Source organism: Typopeltis vanoorti, chromosome 8 (genome assembly GCF_054136105.1).
Source record: "Typopeltis vanoorti isolate ZY-2024b chromosome 8, IOZ_Tvanoo_1.0, whole genome shotgun sequence".
NCBI lineage: Eukaryota > Metazoa > Arthropoda > Arachnida > Uropygi > Thelyphonidae > Typopeltis > Typopeltis vanoorti.
Window position 1 is genome coordinate 22,497,101 of NC_143556.1, and position 19,682 is coordinate 22,516,782.

Genomic DNA, 19,682 nt, shown 5'->3' on the forward strand with positions numbered 1-19,682 from the left:
GTTTGTTTAATCGCACAAAAATGCTAGCAACTACATGCAAGTTACTTGTGGTCAAGTACGGCCTTGATCTCACGTACTTCGCAGGGACTACGAAACCTTTTTACTTTGAACAAGTTACCCTCCACTGAAAGATGGAAAAACGTCACGTCATATTCATACAGCATGAAAGATGCAACAGGTACGAGTGTGAGAGTGAATTGTACCAAAAATTCTGAAATATCCGCGGGGTTCATAAAATAGCGGAAGCAACTGCCTCTTTGAATCAAATATTTTACGATATATCGATGAAAATAATGTCCAGAATATACAGATTATTAAAAGCTGTACAACTGTGGCCACAAGTGGTTCGCAGGAAAATGCGAGTTCACTAAACAATTTATTTATGATTTCTTTCCTTTATTTTTTAAAGGTTTAATTCTTTGCCCAACTGGTTCGATATATTTCGATCACACTGGCAGATAAATGTTCTCTTTTATAAGAGCAACTTTGGGTTGACAACATTCATTTAAATGCAGTCACTGCTCGAGACAAAAGTTTACAGGGACTTTTCACATGAATGGAAAAATGATTAGTTTCGTAGAGATGTGAATGTCCACCCTGCAATCGACTCCTTCCCCCATCAGAGCAGCGAAAACATGGTACCTAACTAGTCTCAGTTTTCTTGAGATTGTAATAAATAAATTAAGGTCTGAGTAAATTTATTTTTTTAATTTTCAATCAAAAAGGCCTCAATTTCATCTGAAATACCGATTGGTGCATTAAAAACGTTACATTGAGTAACGTTTTTAATTTTCTTAAGAAGCAAAACTGCTATACGTTGAAATACATAATGCCATCTGGTATTTAGAGAGTTAAATGCAATTACGTGAATGCCGGCACAGAATAATAAATATTACTATCTAAGGCTAACAGATACTCAAGCGTCAACTGCACCTAACGTGTCGCTTAGACACGTTAGATGCAGTTGACTTTCTTAGATTAAGAAAGAGGTGATATCGTAGGTTATCTTGAGGTCCAGTCTGTTGGTGGTAATAATAAGACTCCATCACCCAAACTTATCAACTGCAAAATAATATTCCTAGCTGTTGGTAATTGAAGGTAGAAAATAATGCAGAAGAACCTCGAAGAAATTAGAAAAAATGCCCAGAACAGCAGCTATATTGACAGTTCAGTATCCATATACTCGTGTCACCCAGGAGATCAGAGTTCAGTGGTATCCATGTTAGTATTCGGATGCAACATTTGAAGCTGTTCCTTTTCTTATGCAAAGAAGTTAGACTTAAACCACAGAGCCACAACGGCGGTTTACTCTTCCACATGATCGGATTCTCTCTCTCTCTCTCTTTCTTCTTTCTTTCTTTCTCTCTCTCTCTCTCTCTCTCTCTCTTTCTCTCTCTTCCTCTTTCTTTCTTTCTCATTCTCTCTCTCTCTCTCACTCTCTCTCTCTCTCTCTCTCTCTCTCACTTTCTCTCTCTCTCTCTCTCTCTCTCTCTCTCTATCTATCTTTCTTTGTTTCTTTCTCTTTCTCTCTATCTATCTATCTATCTATCTATCTAGCCTTAACACTCTCATCTACAAGGCTGCATATACCACACAGTTTTCAGTGGGATCTGCCATATAAATCAAAATGTGCCAAACCAGATTCCGAAATACAGTGGAGACTATGGCATAACATCTTGCCAACTCCTTCAAAGCTCTACAAATTTAAGCTAAGAGAAACGGATCTGTGTCCATTCTGTGACGTTTCAGGCACCTTGGAACACACATATCTGACCTGCCCTGCAAACAAAGTGATAATCACCTATGCCCTGAATACCGCCTCTAGCACCTGTAACTACACACACAGCCAAGAAGACTACTGGAATTTAGTCCACACAGAAGAAAACAGACACAGAACATGCAATTTCATCTTCATCTGCGCTAAGGCCGTCATCTACAGCTTTTACCTAAAACAGACAAGAAGTAACCAGCACCCATCCATCACTGAAACTGCACAAACCCTCATGCACATCCTCCGTCGGAAACTAAAAAGCAGGCTTCTATTGGAACTTGAGCACTTCAAAGAAACAAGAACTGTCGCGAAATTCCTATAGGAGTGGAATCCAACTGGTACCCTCTTCTGGATTGACGACGACAATGTGCTTCATCTGAATGATAACTCAGACTGAAACTGAACTGTTAATTTTGAATATTCATTTATATCTCTATTGTACACCAGAAAGGAAAATGTTTTTTTCTTTCTCTGTAAATATATACTTATAATATGTAAATAGTCATTGTTGCCTATCGTGTAATGTTTATTTTAACAAGTTAAAAAAAAAAAATATATAGATATATAGATAGATAGATACTTCAACACCTTTACCCTCCCCCCCCCCAAAAAAAAGAAAGGGGGAAGAAAGAAGGATTGTTGTACTTAACAGTGCGAAAGTTAATCAGCTGGCACTCTCATGTTAATAGATAATATTGTGCAATAGTAACTTCTATGTTCTTCCACATTTATGTTCTTATGTTAAAATAAGATCTCATGTTATCATGTTAAAATAACTCTTAATGGCTTTAAATTATTTTAAAAAAAAAATGTAATTAGCCTTATAAGTGACTTCGATGTAACATACCTCAACAAGAGTATGAGCATGTAACCTCTCTGTCTGACTGCAGAGAACCAAAAACCGGTTAAAAAATAAAAAAAATAAAAAAAAATAAAAAAAAATCTATCTATCTATTCTATCTATCTATCTATCTCCCTTTCACTTGCTCTCTCTCTCTCTCTTTCTCTCTCTCTCTCTCTAATATATATTTGGAATTAGCAAAAACATATGTTCCTTTCTCACTGCTGCTAAGAAATCATGGAAACAAACATTAATAGTGAATAATGAACGATTTGGAGATATCAATAAACGTGGAATTTTCCAAGGTGATTCCTTGTCACCATTGCGCTTCAACATTTCTTTGATACCTTTATCTATGATTCTGAAGAAAACAAAACTTGGTTATGAAATTCCTAAATGTAATATTAAAATTTCCCGTCTGTTGTATATGGATGACTTCAAGTTATATGGAAAATCGGCCCAGCAAATAGATTCTTTATTAAACATAGTTCGTATTTTCAGTCAGGACATCGAAATAGAATTTGGTTTAGATAAATGGGCAATTTTATTTATTAAAAGGAAATATTAACGACACTAGCAGTTTTAATTTTGTTCAAGAGAAATATATAAAATCAATTTCAGCTGACAAACACTATAAATACCTGGGAATATTATGAATATTAAACAACATGCAGCATCAGAATACATCAAAAGAGTTAAAATATTCTAAAAAAAAAGCTAAATGGATTAAACACAATTAGAGCAATGAATTCTTAGGCTATACCAGTGATCCGATACACAGCTGGTATAGTAGATTGGACAAAGGAAGACCTGCAGAAACTGGATCCCAAAACTAATGACTCTGCATGATGCATTACATCCACGAAGTGATGTTGACCGGTTGTACTTACCGTGGAGAATAGGTGGACGGGATCTGCTGCAAGTGGACAGCATGTGGAAGAAGAAGAATGTGGTTTAAGAAATTACATCGACAACAGCTCTGAGCCAATGCTTCAAGGAATTACACAAGAGGGTCTTCTAAAAGCAACAGGAAACAAATCCGATTATAAAAAGGAACAACAAAATAACCGTTTATTGCGGTGGAAAAATAAACCCTTGCATGGCCAATTTCTTCGAGATGCTGAGGACAAAATTGACGTGAACAAGACATGGCAATTGCTACAACACAGATGCATTAAAAAGAAACAGAAGGATTTATTCTAGCAGCTCAAGAAACTGGCATTACAAACTAATGCAATCAAACAAAAATTTTCAACATTAATAATAAGTGCAAATGCAGATTATGCGATCAGAAAGATGAGACTGTAGAACATCTAATCAGTGCCTGCAGCAAAAAAGCTCAAAATGACTATAAAGACCGTCATGGTAAAGTGGCCAAAATAGTTCATTGGCATGTATGCAAAAAATATGGCTTTCCTACTTCCGATAACTGGTGGCAGCATAAAATTGAGACTGTATTGGAAAACGAAACAGCAAACATTCTCTGGGACTTTCGAATACAAACTGATCGGCATTGGGAACACAATAGACCTGACATCACAATTATCGAACATCGATAACATTGGATTATTGATATCGCAGTACCTAGTGATAACAACATTAACAACAAAGAATTGGAAAAGATTACTAAATATCGAGATCTGGCAATCGGATTTGGACGACTGTGGCTTAAACACACCCAAGTCATCCCAATAGTTATCGGTGCACTTGGTGCAACTTCAAAGAAGCTGTCCAACTATTTATCAGCAATTAAACATCAACGAAGTGACCCCATATCACTTACAAATAACAGCATTACTTGGAACAGTCCATATTTTACGACGCTACCTGACGGACTATTCTTAGATTTTTGGGAAGAATCTGAATTGTTCTGTATCACCAGTCAAATTTTGGTTTGTATGATATCTTGTTTTGACTGTGTGCATCAATTATGTGAATAAAATAATAATAATAATTTTATTGATTGCTAATATATTTAAATATACAATAAACATCTTGAGTGACATTGCACCGTATAATTTTACAGAGTTCAGCACTAAGTGCTGTAATTCCTACATTGGATTTCAATTAAAACTTTTAATAATACTTTTTTGCCTCTGTATTACGGATTTACAACACATGTTCTTCTAATATTAATAATGAAGGTTATACAATTTTTTGTATAATAATAATAATAATAATAATAATTTTTTTAAACTGTGATAACATTTTATTTATCATCTCACAGAGTATTTTCATATATACAATAAAGTATACTATTTCATTTTCTGTTCAATACAAATGTAGAGTACAGTGATTTGTTTTTAATATAAGTGTACTTTTTTAATAACAATATCATAGCTTATTATTATGCAGCCTATTTACATATATACACTTTTTTTTGCTATCAGTATTTCATTATTATATAGTTTACTGACTGTTTCATTACATAATCTGCATTATTTTATTATAAGAATTACATGAAGATGAGTCAGGCGAGTTAATCTCACTTACTTCGAAGCTTGAGTTAGCTTTAATGAAGAGAGTGGGATTAATACTACAACTACTACTACTACTAATAATAATAATACATGGTTTGTAAACAAGTCCTCGGACACCATAATGTGATGAACAAACAACCATGGTGGCCACTTTAATAAAAGGTAGAACCTCCATTAACGGCGATGGCTGCAACAATCCTAAGCGGCATACATTTCACAAGCATATGATACCTGTGAATGGGAATTTTGGACCATCAGGGTTCTGTGGAGGCCATGCATGTGTAGTGACGGTCATATCAATAAACGAAGTAGTTACCGCAGCACACTTATGGCATGGTGCGTTGTCTTCCTGAAGGAGACAACGCTCAGTTTCCATAAAAACGCCACAAAATAGGAAGCATTTGAACATTTTGGAAAATGTACAAATACCTTCGCGGTTCGGTGTTTGTGGCACCGTAAACAAACACCAGAGGACATACTAGGAAAACCAGGACTATACTATGACACCTCTACTTCCGAATTTCATAGATGGATTCTCGCACTCTGGGACGAGACATCCACCGGGCATCCTCCACACCCGTGAATCATCTCGTTAGAGGGCGGTGCATGATTCCTCGGTCCATATCGGTCCACAGCTGTTTTTCGAGCTTCCATATCCAGTATACACGCTCTTTACACCACTGAAGAATAATCTGTATGTTGGTAATGTGGGGCTTGGATATTGTGGTCCTTCCTTGGAAACTCATGTTGTGTCTCCGATGTTGCAGTCGAAGCCCGGGGCTCCGCAATCAACGTGTAGGTCGAGGAATGGAGGCTTTTTGAATATTATCCTTCGTTGCAACTTACGGTCACGTTCGTGAGTGTGGTGAGTCGTCCACTGCGGGAAGCACTTGCAGTTGACTCCATGCGCTTCCATCTCACTATAGAAGCAATGCTTGATTGTTGACTTGGAGGACGAATTTGTCAACACTTTTCTGAGCAGATAGGCCTGCAATATGGCATCATATCACAACACCTCTTTCAAACTCCGCCAGTTCCCTTCCCGAAGCCATTTCACGCGGACACAGTTGTACTAAGTTAGGAGCATCATATTCCTCCAATTTATACTGGACAAAAAACAGGAGATTTGTTACCTGAAGCGATGGACCTTACTTGGAAAGAAGTCAAATAATATTGGATTTGATCAGCAGAAATGAAATTTCTTAGAAAAACACTTGGGTATACCAAGAGGGACTATAAAACAAACGAAGAAATTTTACAATCTCATAACTATTATAATATATGAGTAAATAAACAAATGTGGTAGGAACATCTAAATCAATTATCATCTATTTAGATATATAATAAATAATAAAAAAAAAGTTTATTATAAGCCCATTTTTATAGCTTCTGGCGATTGTATATCAAAAGGATTTGTAGATGCTCTCTCTCTCTCTCTCTCTCTCTCTCTCTCTCTCTCTCTCTCTCTCTGCTTGGCTTTGGAAACTACCAGCAAGTTTGTGTGGTCTTCTAATATGCCGATATTAACTTCGTCGTAAATCAGAAGGGTGTCACTGCACAGTAACTTATTTTGCCAAATAAGTTACTGCGCAGTGCTTTTTCCGTGCTTAGACTGATGTAAAACCACCTGCTTATTGTTCAGTTTAAGCGTTTTATAATTAAAATCTTCTATAATTAAAATAAATAAAATGATTAGATGTCTACAACGATTTTTCACGATTCTTCACGAGCTTTTTATGAGTAATAACCACACAGAATTAAAGAAAGAAGCATTCCTTTTAGAAACGTCTTACATTCGAGGATAATAGTAGAGTGGACGAAAAGATTAATTTGGAAAGTAATTCTTGCTCTGCAAGTTAGAAATATGATCAACAACCGAAAAATATTTTATTGATTTCTACGGTATTTCTTTGAGAAGATATTACTCACTTCACAATCATACTTTCTTTAATGTTATTCAATGACCTGTCACAGCCAATAAACTTGCCTTCATAAAAGCCGCCTTATTTTTTTGAATACTTCGGTTAATCCCATTTGCATCGTCTGCTATCTCCTATCACCCGCGTGTGTTCTGTGGCTAGTTTGTCTTTTTTTTGCGGAATGAAAAGCCATACCGCCTGCATATCAGACTGGCTAAATGGTCTTCAGTTGGAAAATTCTCATAAATATTTTCACGCAAGAAAGGATTTTAACCTAGGTCTTTCCAAGAAAAGGCATTGTCGTTAGAGTCAGTCATGGAAACTCTCAAAATATAATCTTTTAGCTGAGGAAGCAAAACTGAGCTTTCTTGTTCTGGTATGATGTCGTTTTTCAAATCCCAAACCAAATAGTATATGCCAATGAATGTGCAAAACATACGTACATATGCTTTATATAGCGTAATTATCATTAATTAACTGATTTAGAATTAATTAGGCACACGTATCCACATACAAAAATATTTATTGTTCCAGAAAGACGATGGGAAATCACCGTGCTATTATTATTCTCTAGTAAAGGAGCAATGCTTGACCCACCATCAGGTTGAAAGAGATAAAGAAATAATTTAACTGTACTAAAATAGGATAAATTTTACTAACATTAGAAGGTAATAGTTTAAAATGCTTTTTCACTTCTGATTAGGTCTATTCAAAGTGTAGGTTTATCTTAGGGGTTAAGATAAAAAATTTGATACAAAGGTTTTCACTTCTGTATCAAACCATATTCGTCTAATTTTTTATTCTTTTTTGTAGGGTTTGTTTTGCAATGGAAAAGAAAGAAACAATCCGATTCCGCAGATCTGAACCAAGAACAATCCTCTGAAGGTTTCGAGGTGTCCACAAAGTGATTTTCAGGGATCTTCAGGTATATCAATTTCCATCCATTTTGTGAGAGAAGAAGGCTAGCATACCTTAACCCCCGGGTGGTATTTGGATTTAGGGGAAAACAGGGCATTTGTTCTGGTGGGGAAGAATTATTGTGAGAAGCTCCAACTAGAACAAAAAGGGAGTAATAATTATTGTGAGGGCCATGCACCAAATTTGCCCACACTCTGGGTGCTCGAGGTTCAGTTTTCTTCACTTAATAGACAACTTTTCCTCTCTTATCTGTCAAATTTGTAATAAAATGTTTCTCATAAATTTCTACCGAATTCCAATAAAATGAGCATTTCAGGATTATAATTTACAAAAAAAAAAAAAAGAAAAAAAAATCATCCCTTTGGTTACTAATATTTTCATAGAGTTTTACACCTAACTTAAGGATTAATATTTCAGAGGTAATACTATCAGTGCTTATAATATCATATCATAGATATGATATTATAAGCACTGATAAAAAAGCTCCAGGGCTTGACGGCATATCCAACAAAGTTATTAAACTGCTACCCCGAAAGACCATCGTGCATCTTACAACAATAATAAATGCTATGTTCAGGTTTAAGTACTTTCCCTTTGCATGGAGTTTGGCAGACGTAGTTCCTATATGCAAGCCCTGCAAGGATCCTCAGCAGCCTCAAAGTTATCGTCCCATAAGACTGATTTCTAATTAGGGCAAAATAGCAGAAAAAGCTATCCTTTCCAGAATTCAACTTTCAGTAAAAACATTTAAACATCCTTCCTTCAGAACAGTTTGGTTTTCGCCAGTTTCACAGTACCGCCCAACAAATTCATAGAGTAATTGAATTCATTACCACAAGTTACAATTGGCATCAATACACCGGAGCAGTGTTTCTTGACTTAGAAAAGGCGTTCGACAAATTATGGCACTTTGGACTACTATACAAGTTGATTTTAGCTGGCATTCCAATAGATCTAGTCCAAATTATAAAGTCATTTCTTAGTGGCAGACGAATGCAAGTCAAACTAAATGATATATTATCTACCCAGCGACGAATCTTGGCAGGAATGCCTCAAGGGTCCCTACTGGCACCGATACATTTCACGATTTACATGACGGACATTCCGCACAATCCAATGTCATCTATCAGTGCCCTATATGTAGACAACACAGCTATACTAACCAGATCTATTAAACCGCACCTTGTCACCAAGAAACTGCAAGAAAACCTGCAGAGATTAGAGCACTGGTTCTCGGAATGGAGATTGCAAGTAAACCTTCAGAAGCGTATCGCCATGCTCTTCACTAAAAACTCAATATCTCCCAAAGATGACATCTATTTAATATCAAGATTCCCTGGAAAGCAGTAGCCAAATATCTGGGTGTACTGCTGGACAGAAAACTAACCTTCAGTCCACATATGAAAGCCTCATGTACAAAAGCATCAAAAAGCATTGCACAGCTTTACCCTCTTATCAATAGGAATAGCAAGCTGGATACCAAAATAAAACTGCTACTTTATCAGTTGATGATTCGACCCATTATTACTTATGCATCCCCAGCGTGGAGTCACACCTTAAGCACAAATATCCTCAAACTACAGAGAGTGCAAAACAAATGTCTCCGCATGATCTTAAACGTATGGTATGTCATGCGTTTAAGATCATGCGGAGGTATGATCTTAAACGATGGAAATGCCATGGTATGTCAGAAATCTCCAACTCCACCGGGATACAAATATCCCCTACATCTACTCTTTCCTGCAGCCTTCAGCAGTAAAGTTCTTCTGAGTATCCTCTTCAAATCCAAATGAATTAGTGCAACAAGCAGCAAATTATGATGAAATAGACTTCTCCAAATATAGATAGACCCAAGGCTATCCTACTTCCAAATGAAGATCTTTAAATCGCACCCACTCAAGCAGAGCACTGAGCTCATAAACGTTTCCTTACACAGCAACCTTATCAGATAGCAGGGATTCTAAAAGCATTTTGCTTCACCCTTATAGTCAGCAACGTCTAGCGATCTTGCGAATAGGTCAGATTTCAACAGAAAAAAAAAAAGGTGGTTTAAAAGTTTATTTTGCCTTTGTTGCCAATGGAATTCATTCTTCCTACAGATCACGTTCTCAAATATTCTGGCGATTATCTGAAGCCATTGACCAAAATTTATTATGTACATTATTGCAACGTTATTAGGAAAACATTAGGTTTCCTAATAACTTGTCCGGTTGATATGCCGATGACAACAAGAATATTAAAAACTGTATTTAGAGATAATTTTGAAATTCTTTCTGAGAATTTCAAAATTTCCTTGAAATACGTTTCAAGGAAATCGCACGAACTTCAACTGATCAGGCTGCGAACCAACATCCAAGTTTTGGGAACGAAAAATAATGAGTCAACCGCAAAATGGTTCCTGCCTAATGATAATCTGGAGGGGGAAACAAAACGCTTTGCAAATAGATCACGATGCTGTAGTATTTGTGACATTCTGTTAACACATTTTTAGGATTTCCCTGTCAAGAGAAAGAAATATTCTTCTCTTCATTTCTCAATCAAGAGAAGAAATTATATTTCTTCTCTTGAAATATAATTTCATGATTTGCAACGTGAAAAACTGCTCTTCACATATTAAAACAATATTTGGTAAAGCAATGTCTGGAAGTAAAAATTAAAGGTATGCTCTACAATAAAACACCAGAAGAACATTAGAATCTGTCGAATATTTGTAGAGAACTATTCGCCAATTCTCGGATGAACGTCTTATCGATTAAGGCAGTGAAAGGTGGATCTACCTCATCAAGAATTTTAACACAGGAAATCAATGGGTTAGCTGTAAAGGGCACTTCTGGTCACGTTATGTTTCGCATTTGGAGAGATTTTGAGTCTAGTGGTCTACTTTAAAATAATTCAGGAAACGCTTGCTATCAGAATCGACCTCTTTTCTTTGTAGTATTTAGAACACAGTGGTTCCTCATATATCAGTTTTCTTACGCTCTTTATCTCCTCAGTTATGATCTTTTGGTTTAAGGTATAATGTCTCAAAGCGTCGACCTTTAAGAACAAACGCTCACAACAATTAAATATAAATGTAATCAAATTTTCAGCGCAAACGATGTCATTTGATGGAAAGAATCCTAGTGAACCCACTTCCTTAATAGGATCTCCTCAATGAATGTGAGCACAATTTTTCTATTTTGTTTTAAATCTGCCGATATTTGAATAAATGAGAAATACTTTATTTCTTCATTTTAAAGATTTCACAATGGATCGTTTCACCCTTTTCTTGTTTTTTATGAAACCACAATGCTGTTAACTGTGTGTAGGGGGATAGTGGGGATAAAGTCGCATAAAAAGGTTTCGTGTTTATTTTCAGAGGGGAATTCGTACATTTTGTTGTAATCCACACTCCATGCATAATAATAAACACCAAATCTACTTGAATATAACGTCTCTGTGTACAATTGTTATCAAAAATCATTATTATACGATCATGTTCATCCTCATTTAGGATGCGAGATGTCGTCAGTTTGTTCAGTCTACTTACACATATTATACTTTTTCTTTTCATCACTAGTAAGAGTGTACTAAAAATGAATATCTCCACACTTTGACAGCTAACTCAGGGTATCCATTTTGACTAACACTAATCTCTCTCTCTCTCTCTCTCTCTCTCTCTCTCTCTCTCTCTCTCTCTCCTCTCTCTTTAAGAGACCCTTTCTCATAACACTCTAATTAAAAAGAAACATTAACCAAACAAGAAAAAGTTTCCCTAATGTATGTCCATTTCCTTTTTTGAGTTTGAATAGTGAAAACAACAGAAATGCCACGATTTAATAACTCATAACTATTTAATAATTAATTAATAACTTAATTAACCAAGACTTTTAAGCAATATGACGATTTTTCAATGGCAGAATGTTTAACTTTTTCTTGCAGTTTTCTGATGGCCAATGGTGAGTATTTGTAGTCATTAATAAAGCAGTATTGACGTAAGGAAGATGAAAGATTTGTCAATACAATGTGAATGACAGGTAAGGAAATTCAAATAGTGAATGATATTCTTGGGCTTGGGATATTCTTTGGTATTCGTATAATCTTCTACTAGTTGAATTTTCAAAGTTGATGGTTTTAACTTTTTTTTATTCATTTGTAAACTGTGATTAAATGTATTGAATAAGCTGTGCAACTCTAACATTACGCTTTTGTTTTCACTGTTCTAGACTTAACTCACATATTTGTGGATTATAAGAAGTGCCTTTTGAAGATGACAGAAGTTGCCATTCCTGATGACAAAACCTTTTGTCATCCGAATATCATTTCGGATAACTCACTGAGCTAATAACAGTTCAGTGAGTTATCCGAATGACATTCAGATCCCCAGAAATCTGTTCCAAATGTTTTGTTTGTGTCCAAAAAATAGCAGAAATAATCATGTTAAGAATGCAGAAAATAACTGTGAGAGTTAATTTATCAGTTTTTCTATGTTTCGATTCAAATGCGTCGTTCTGATTGCATTACGAAGTAACTGCTTTCACAAAGAAAGAAAGAAAGAGAAACAGGTAGAGATAGAGAGAAAGAGAAATAATATTTTATTATGAACATTAGATAGTTCCCTTTTTTTGTTGTTAATTTATAATGAGGCAATTTCCATAATCCTATATTAACATAGCCTTGTGGTTCAGCTCTAAATTTCGACTTTTGAAGTGTAATTTTTGAAGTTCGACGTCACAGTTTAATTCGCCCAAAGGAAGGGATTATACAAAGTTCAATGGCATGTCTATTATTATTGTTTTTATTATTTATTTTTTATTATTCTGCATCTTTGGTATACTTTTGCTAATTACAAAATAACAAATATGGTGATTGTCTCTTTATCGGGTTTAAAAATGCCATTCTAATGACGTATTCGAATATTTGGACCGGTGAAGACTCAACGATACTACAAAATACGAGCCTGACTTGAACCCACCTTGGTCACTATCATTTGAAAATTCAAAAAATAAAATTCAAAAATAGCATTTGCGAAACAAAACAGTACAAATGATATGAAGTAATAATAATAATAATGATAATAATACACTGTTTGGAAACAGGTCGTCGGACACCATAATGTGATGAACAAACACTCATGGCGGCCACTTTAATAAAATGTAGACCCTCCATTCACGGCGACGGCTGCAGCAATCCTGTGCGGCATGCATTTCACATATGATAGCGGTGAACGGAAATTTTGGACCATTCTTCCTATTGGCACGTAATGAGGTCCTGGGCTGTTGTGAGTCGGACGTTCCTTGACCTCACCCGATGCTGCAGCTCATAATACGAATGTTCAATAGGGTTGAGATCAGGGTTCTGTGGAGGCCATGCATGTGTAGTGACGATCATATCAATAAATGACGTAGTTACAGCAGCACACTTATGGCATGGGACGTTGTCTTGCTGAAAGAGACAACGATCAGTTCCGTAAAAACACCACAAAATAGAAAGCATTGCATTGCGTTTTCGGTTCGGTGTTTGTGGCACCGTAAACAAACACCAGAGGACATACTAGGAAAAATAGGAACATACTATGACACCTCTACTTCCCAATTGCATAGAAGGGTTCCTGCGACGAGACATTCACCTGGACGAGACATTCACCGGGCATCCTCCACACCCGTGAATCATCTTGTTAGCGGGTGTTGCGTGATTCCTCGGTACATAGCACAGCTTTTTTTTTTTTTTTTTGAGCTTCCATATCCACTGTACAACACTTTACACCACTGAAGAGGACTCTGTATGTTGGTAATGTGGCTTAGATATTGCGGTCCTTCCATGGAAACTCAGGTTGTATCTCCGTTCTGGATGTTTTTATACAGATTGATGTTTTAATCAATGCCCGGAGCTCCCATTCAAGGGGTCCGAGGAATGGCTGCTTTTTGAATATTATCCTTCGTAGCAACCTACGGTGACGTTCGTGAGTGTGGTGAGTCGTCCACTGCGGGAAGCACTTGCAGTTGACTCCATGCGCTTCCATCTCACTATAGAATCAATGATTGATTGTTGACTTGGAGGACGAATTTGTCAACACTTTTCTGAGCAGATAGGCCTGCAATATGGCATCATATCACAACACCTCTTTCAAACTTCGTCAGTTCCCTTCCCGCAGCCATTTCACGCGGACACAGTTGCACTAAGTTAGGAGCATCATATTCCTCCAATTTATACTGGCTGCAGACAGGAGACTCGTTACATGACGCGATGGATCTTGCTTGGAAAGAAGTCAAAGAAAAATGATTTGATCAGTAGAAATGAAATTTCTTAGAAAAACACTTGGATATACCAAAAGGAATCATAAATGAAATGAAGACATTTTACAATCTTGTAACTATTATTACTAAATATGAGTAAATAAACAAAAATGGTAGGAACATCTAAATCAAATGTACAGGGTGGCCATAAAATAACTTTCCCTCTTTGGATGCATCTGTAGGTAAAACCAATAAACGGAATGAGACGAAATTTTATATTGAGACTTTCGAAGGCATGGGGAGATGATTTCCACGAAACAAAAAAGAAAAAAGATTTAGTACCAAAAGTCGCCAATAGTGGAAATTTTGGCACTGGCAGAGCTGAAAAAAAGCGGATAATTACATTAAAGGCAGATAAAATGGAATAATAACATTTCGACGGTATAAGCGACAGTCTCGTCACTCGTTCTAGCTGGATATGTGGAATGAGTTACAATGATAATAATAATAATTAAACTAAACCAACAACTTGCGAGAGACACAGAAATTAATGTAGTGATTGAACTCACAGTTCTTGTAGGAGTAACACACTCAAAAATGTATAGTCCTAGTATTAAATTGGCTGTGAAGCCACACCCCCACAGTTACGTTTTGATAATGCAGTGGTACTAACCGGATCGCTTGAGGATGTTCAGATGCCCAAATTCTGCAGTTGTGAGTGTTGACCGACCCGTTCAGATAAAAATGAGCCTCATCACCCCACAATATTCTCCAAGGCCAGTCATTGTCGACCTCCATTCGGGTAAGAAACGTTAGCGCGAAGGTCATGCGCTTATCATAATCTGCTTGCACACGACTGAACTTATACGGATAGAAGTGAAGCATTTTCCGTAGGATTTTCCAGACTGTAATATAAGCCATATCAAGATTGTGAGCTATGGTACGAGCACTTGGACCAGCAGCAACGTCTCTCATTGTCTCCACTTGCACTGCTTTCCGTCCTCTGTCAGGTCTAACTCCTAGTGATCCAGTTTCTTCAAACTTCTTAATCATAGCTCTCAGTGCTATGATTACAGCTGCGTACAGATCCTACAGCTGACATAGGACCTGACCTGTATGCAGGTCATGAAGCCTTCTAAATTTCCCAAGGGCCGCTACGGCATTGCATTGTTTAAGGTAAAACAACTTAACAAGTAAAGCACACTGAGGCAAGGTAGAACGCATATTGAGCACAATTCGTAAGTCATTCAAATAACTGCCTGAACGTTCCAATCCTTTATAAGTGGAATTGGAGGCGCTGCTGTCAGGTACACACAATAAAATTTGCATAATCCTTTTTACCTGCGTTTACTGCAGATATCTGACTGCTTTCGGCTCCGCCAGCCCCAAAAATTCCCCTATCAGTGACTTTTGGTAAATATTTTTTTCACGAAATTGATCTTCCCATGCCTTCGAAAGTCTCAATATAAAATGTGATGTCATTCTGATTATTAGTTTTAGCTAAATACCTCCAAAGAGAGAAAGTTAATTTATGTCCACCCTGTACAGCAGTAGGCTGCCAAAAGTACTATTTAGATACGTGATAAATGAAAAAAAAAATATTATCATAGGCAGATTATTATAACTACTGGCGGTTGTATATCAGAAGGATTTGTAGACTCTCTCTCTCTCTCTCTCTCTGCTTGGTTTGGAAACTACCAGCAAGTTTCTGTGGTCTTCTAATGTGCCGATATTAACTTCGTTATAAATCAGAAGGGTGTTATCAGCAAAGATCATTATTTTGCCAAATAAGTTACTGCGCAGTGCTTTTTCCGTGCTTAGACGGGATGTAAAACCAACTGATTGGTTGAATGAAAAGATAGTCTTCAGTTCAAATGTTTTATAATTAACATCTGAATGAAATTAGAGAACGTCGACAGTACAGATATGGGTTTGTAATCTCCGAATATTATTACGGTGCGCTTTTAAAGAGTGACAAGACACCTTGAAAATTATTTTAATTTATGATTTTTATTAAAAATTTTAACTTGTGCTTATAATTGTAGGTTCAAGTCGTTAATATGATCATATCGTCTTTTTTAACCTTTTCAAGCTGTTTGTTATTCTCTTTACGTCTTCACTGTTGACTGTGTTCAAGTACATGGTTTCTTACACAGGGCAGGTCACTCGTGTGGCTTACGTGTCCACTGGAGCGAAGTCACAACTACCGTAACTGGTGAGTCATTTCACTGAGTGCTGTTGTGACGTCATTGCCATTTGGAAATATATCTTTTCCTTTAAGCTCGCATAAAATTTCTGTAGTTATTTTCATAGACTTGACCGCATGCATTCCTTTTATGTTTATTGTAAAGTTATCCTTTCATCGATCTCACATTTTTTATTCGTCATTGATCCAGAATTGGTATAGATCAATTTTAACCTTTTATTTTTGTTTGTTTTAAAGTAGCTGGATTTATCATTAGCGAAGATGGTCATTTGAATAAATTCATTATATAATTGATCTACATCTGATCGGTCATCATAGGATTGGGAATATGTTTATACAGCTGAGAAACATGCAACTGAATCCAATTTGAGTCTATTCTTGTTGATGAGCATAGTTTGAAGTGCGGTATTGTGGCAATGAGAACCTCAGTAGTATAGAATGATGAAGAGGTGAGATGTTGCTAAAATAGATTACTAAACATATATATCTAAAGGCAGTCCATTTGTTTACTTGAACAATTAATTTATTCATTCCATATCGAAAAAAATACAAACCGTTCCTAATATATTTAATATTAAATGCTGAATTTAATTATTTATGTCAATTGTTTTCTTTAGTGATTATTTTATTATAGTTAACAAGGATTTTTATTTTATAGCTCTGATTAATGTTATTTAAATCAATACTATTTTGGGGAACTCATGTTCGCAGTTTCATAAATTTATAAATAAAAATTTGTAAATAAAATTTACAAATAAATAAAATGATTAGATGTCTACAACAATTTTTTACGATTCTTCACGAGTTTTTCATAACCACACAGAATTAAAGAAAGAAGCATTCCTTTTAGAAACGTCTTAATATTCGAGGATAATAGTGGAGTGGACGAAAAGATTAATTTGGAATAGTAATTCTTGCTCTGCGAGTTAGAAATATGATCAACAACCGAAAAATGTTTTATTAATTTTTTTCGGTATTTCTTTGAGAAGATATTACTCACCTCGCAATCATACTTTCTTTAATGTTATTCAATGGATTGTCACAGCCAATAAACTTGCCTTCATATAAGCCGCCTTATTTTTATTTTATTTTATTTATTTTTTTATTTTATTTTTTTACTTTTTGAATACTTCGGTTAATCCCATTTGCATCGTCCGCTATCTCCTATCACCCGCGTGTCTTCTGTGGCTGGTTTGCCATTTTTTTGCGGAATGAAAAGCCATACCGCCTGCATATCAGACTGGCTAAATCGCCTTCAGTTGGAAAATTCTGATAAATATTTTTCGCAAGAAAGGATTTTAACCTAGGTCTTTCCAAGAAAAGTCATCGTAGTTAGCGTCAGTCATGGAAACTCTCAAAATATATTCTTTTAGCTATACGACTGAGGAAGCATAAAAGACAGAACACGGCGAGTTCTGTCTTTGATCACTGTCGCTAACGATAAACCTCACTGAAATCGAAGTCCTTTAAGAAGAGAGATTGCTAGATTAATGTCACCAGATGACTTATTTTTGTTCCAATTCTTCGTATTCATAAAATGGCGAGATATTAAATATGCTCTTGTGTGAGAGTTATTAGTAAGCTCAACTGATCTTTCTTGATCTGGTATGATGTCGCTTTTCAAATCCCAAACCAAATAGTATGTGCAAATGAATGTGCACAACATACGTACATATGCTTTATATAGCGTAATTATCATTAATTAACTGATTTAGAATTAATTAGACACACGTATCCACATACAAAAATATTTATTGTTCCAGAAAGACGATGGGAAATCACCGTGCTATTATTATTCTCTAGTAAAGGAGCAATGCTTGACCCACCATCAGGTTGAAAGAGATAAAGAAATAATTTAACTGTACTAAAATAGGATAAATTTTACTAATATTAGAAGGTAATAGTTTAAAATGCTTTTTTCACTTCTGATTAGGTCTATTCAAAGTGTAGGTTTATCTTATTTATGTCTTTCCAATAAAGGTTTTCACTTCTGTATCAAACCATATTCGTCTAATGTTTTATTCTTTTTTGTAGGGTTTGTTTTGCAATGGAAAAGAAAGAAACAATCCGATCCCGCAGATCTGAACCAAGAACAATCCTCTGAAGGTTTCGAGGTGTCCACAAAGTGATTTTAAGGGATCTTCAGATACATCAATTTCCATCAATTTTGCATACCTTAAACCCCGGGTGGTATTTGGATTTAGGGGAAAAAAGGGCATTTGTTCTGGTGGGGAAGAATTATTGTGAGAACCTCCAACTAGAACAAGAAGGGAGTAATAATTATTGTGAGCGCCATGCACCCAATTTGCCCACACTCCGGGTGCTCGAGGTTCAGTTTTCTTCACTTAATAGACAACTTTTCCCCTCTTATCTGTCAAATTTGTAATAAAATATTTCTAATAAATTTCTACCGAATTCCAATAAAATGTGCATTTCAGGATTATAATTTGCATAAAAAAGAAAGAAAATTAAAAAAAAAATGCAAAATCATCCCTTTGGTTACTAATCTTTTCATAGAGTTTTACCTAACTTAAGGATTAAGTTAGGTAAAACTCTATTTCAAGAGCCTGTGTAGCTCAGTGGATGTGGCGTTTGCACACCACGGCGCTTGGCCGCACGAAGGAAGACTTGGTTTCGAGTCTAGTCGGCGACTAGAGGAAATTTTTCTAAGCCTTTTTCGACCGGTTCCCGAGTTAGTCGATCTCTGGCACGGGCAAGCGGGTTTTTCGTCCTGTAAACTCAAGAAAATCGACCGTAGAACCCACATTATTTCAGACATTAAATATATTGTGTTAGGGTTAGGGACCACGAGATGGCGGCACATTTGAGCCGTCTCTCTTCACTGCGTACCGCTTAATTAGTGATAGCCTTGGACCATCTATCTCCGATTGGGTCAGTGGAGATTGAACTGCCCACTCAGTCTCCAAAAGTTAGATAGGGCTAAATGGCCTCGCCTACTCCCGTATACGGGAATAAAAAGGCGTTAGCTGATACCTGATAATATAATATATTATATTATCACCTGATATAATATATTATATTATCACCTGATATAACCTATATAAGGTGATAATATAATATATTATATTATCACCTTATATAGGTTATAATATCATATCATAGATATGATATTATAAGCACTGATATTATCAGGTGACATAATATGTCATAATATCATATCATAGATAATATTATCTATGATATGATATTATGACATATTATGTCACCTGATAATATCAGTGCTTATAATATCATATCTATGATATGATATTATGTCATATTACAGATATAATATCAAAATTTTATTCCGAATTTTAAAATCGATAAAAACG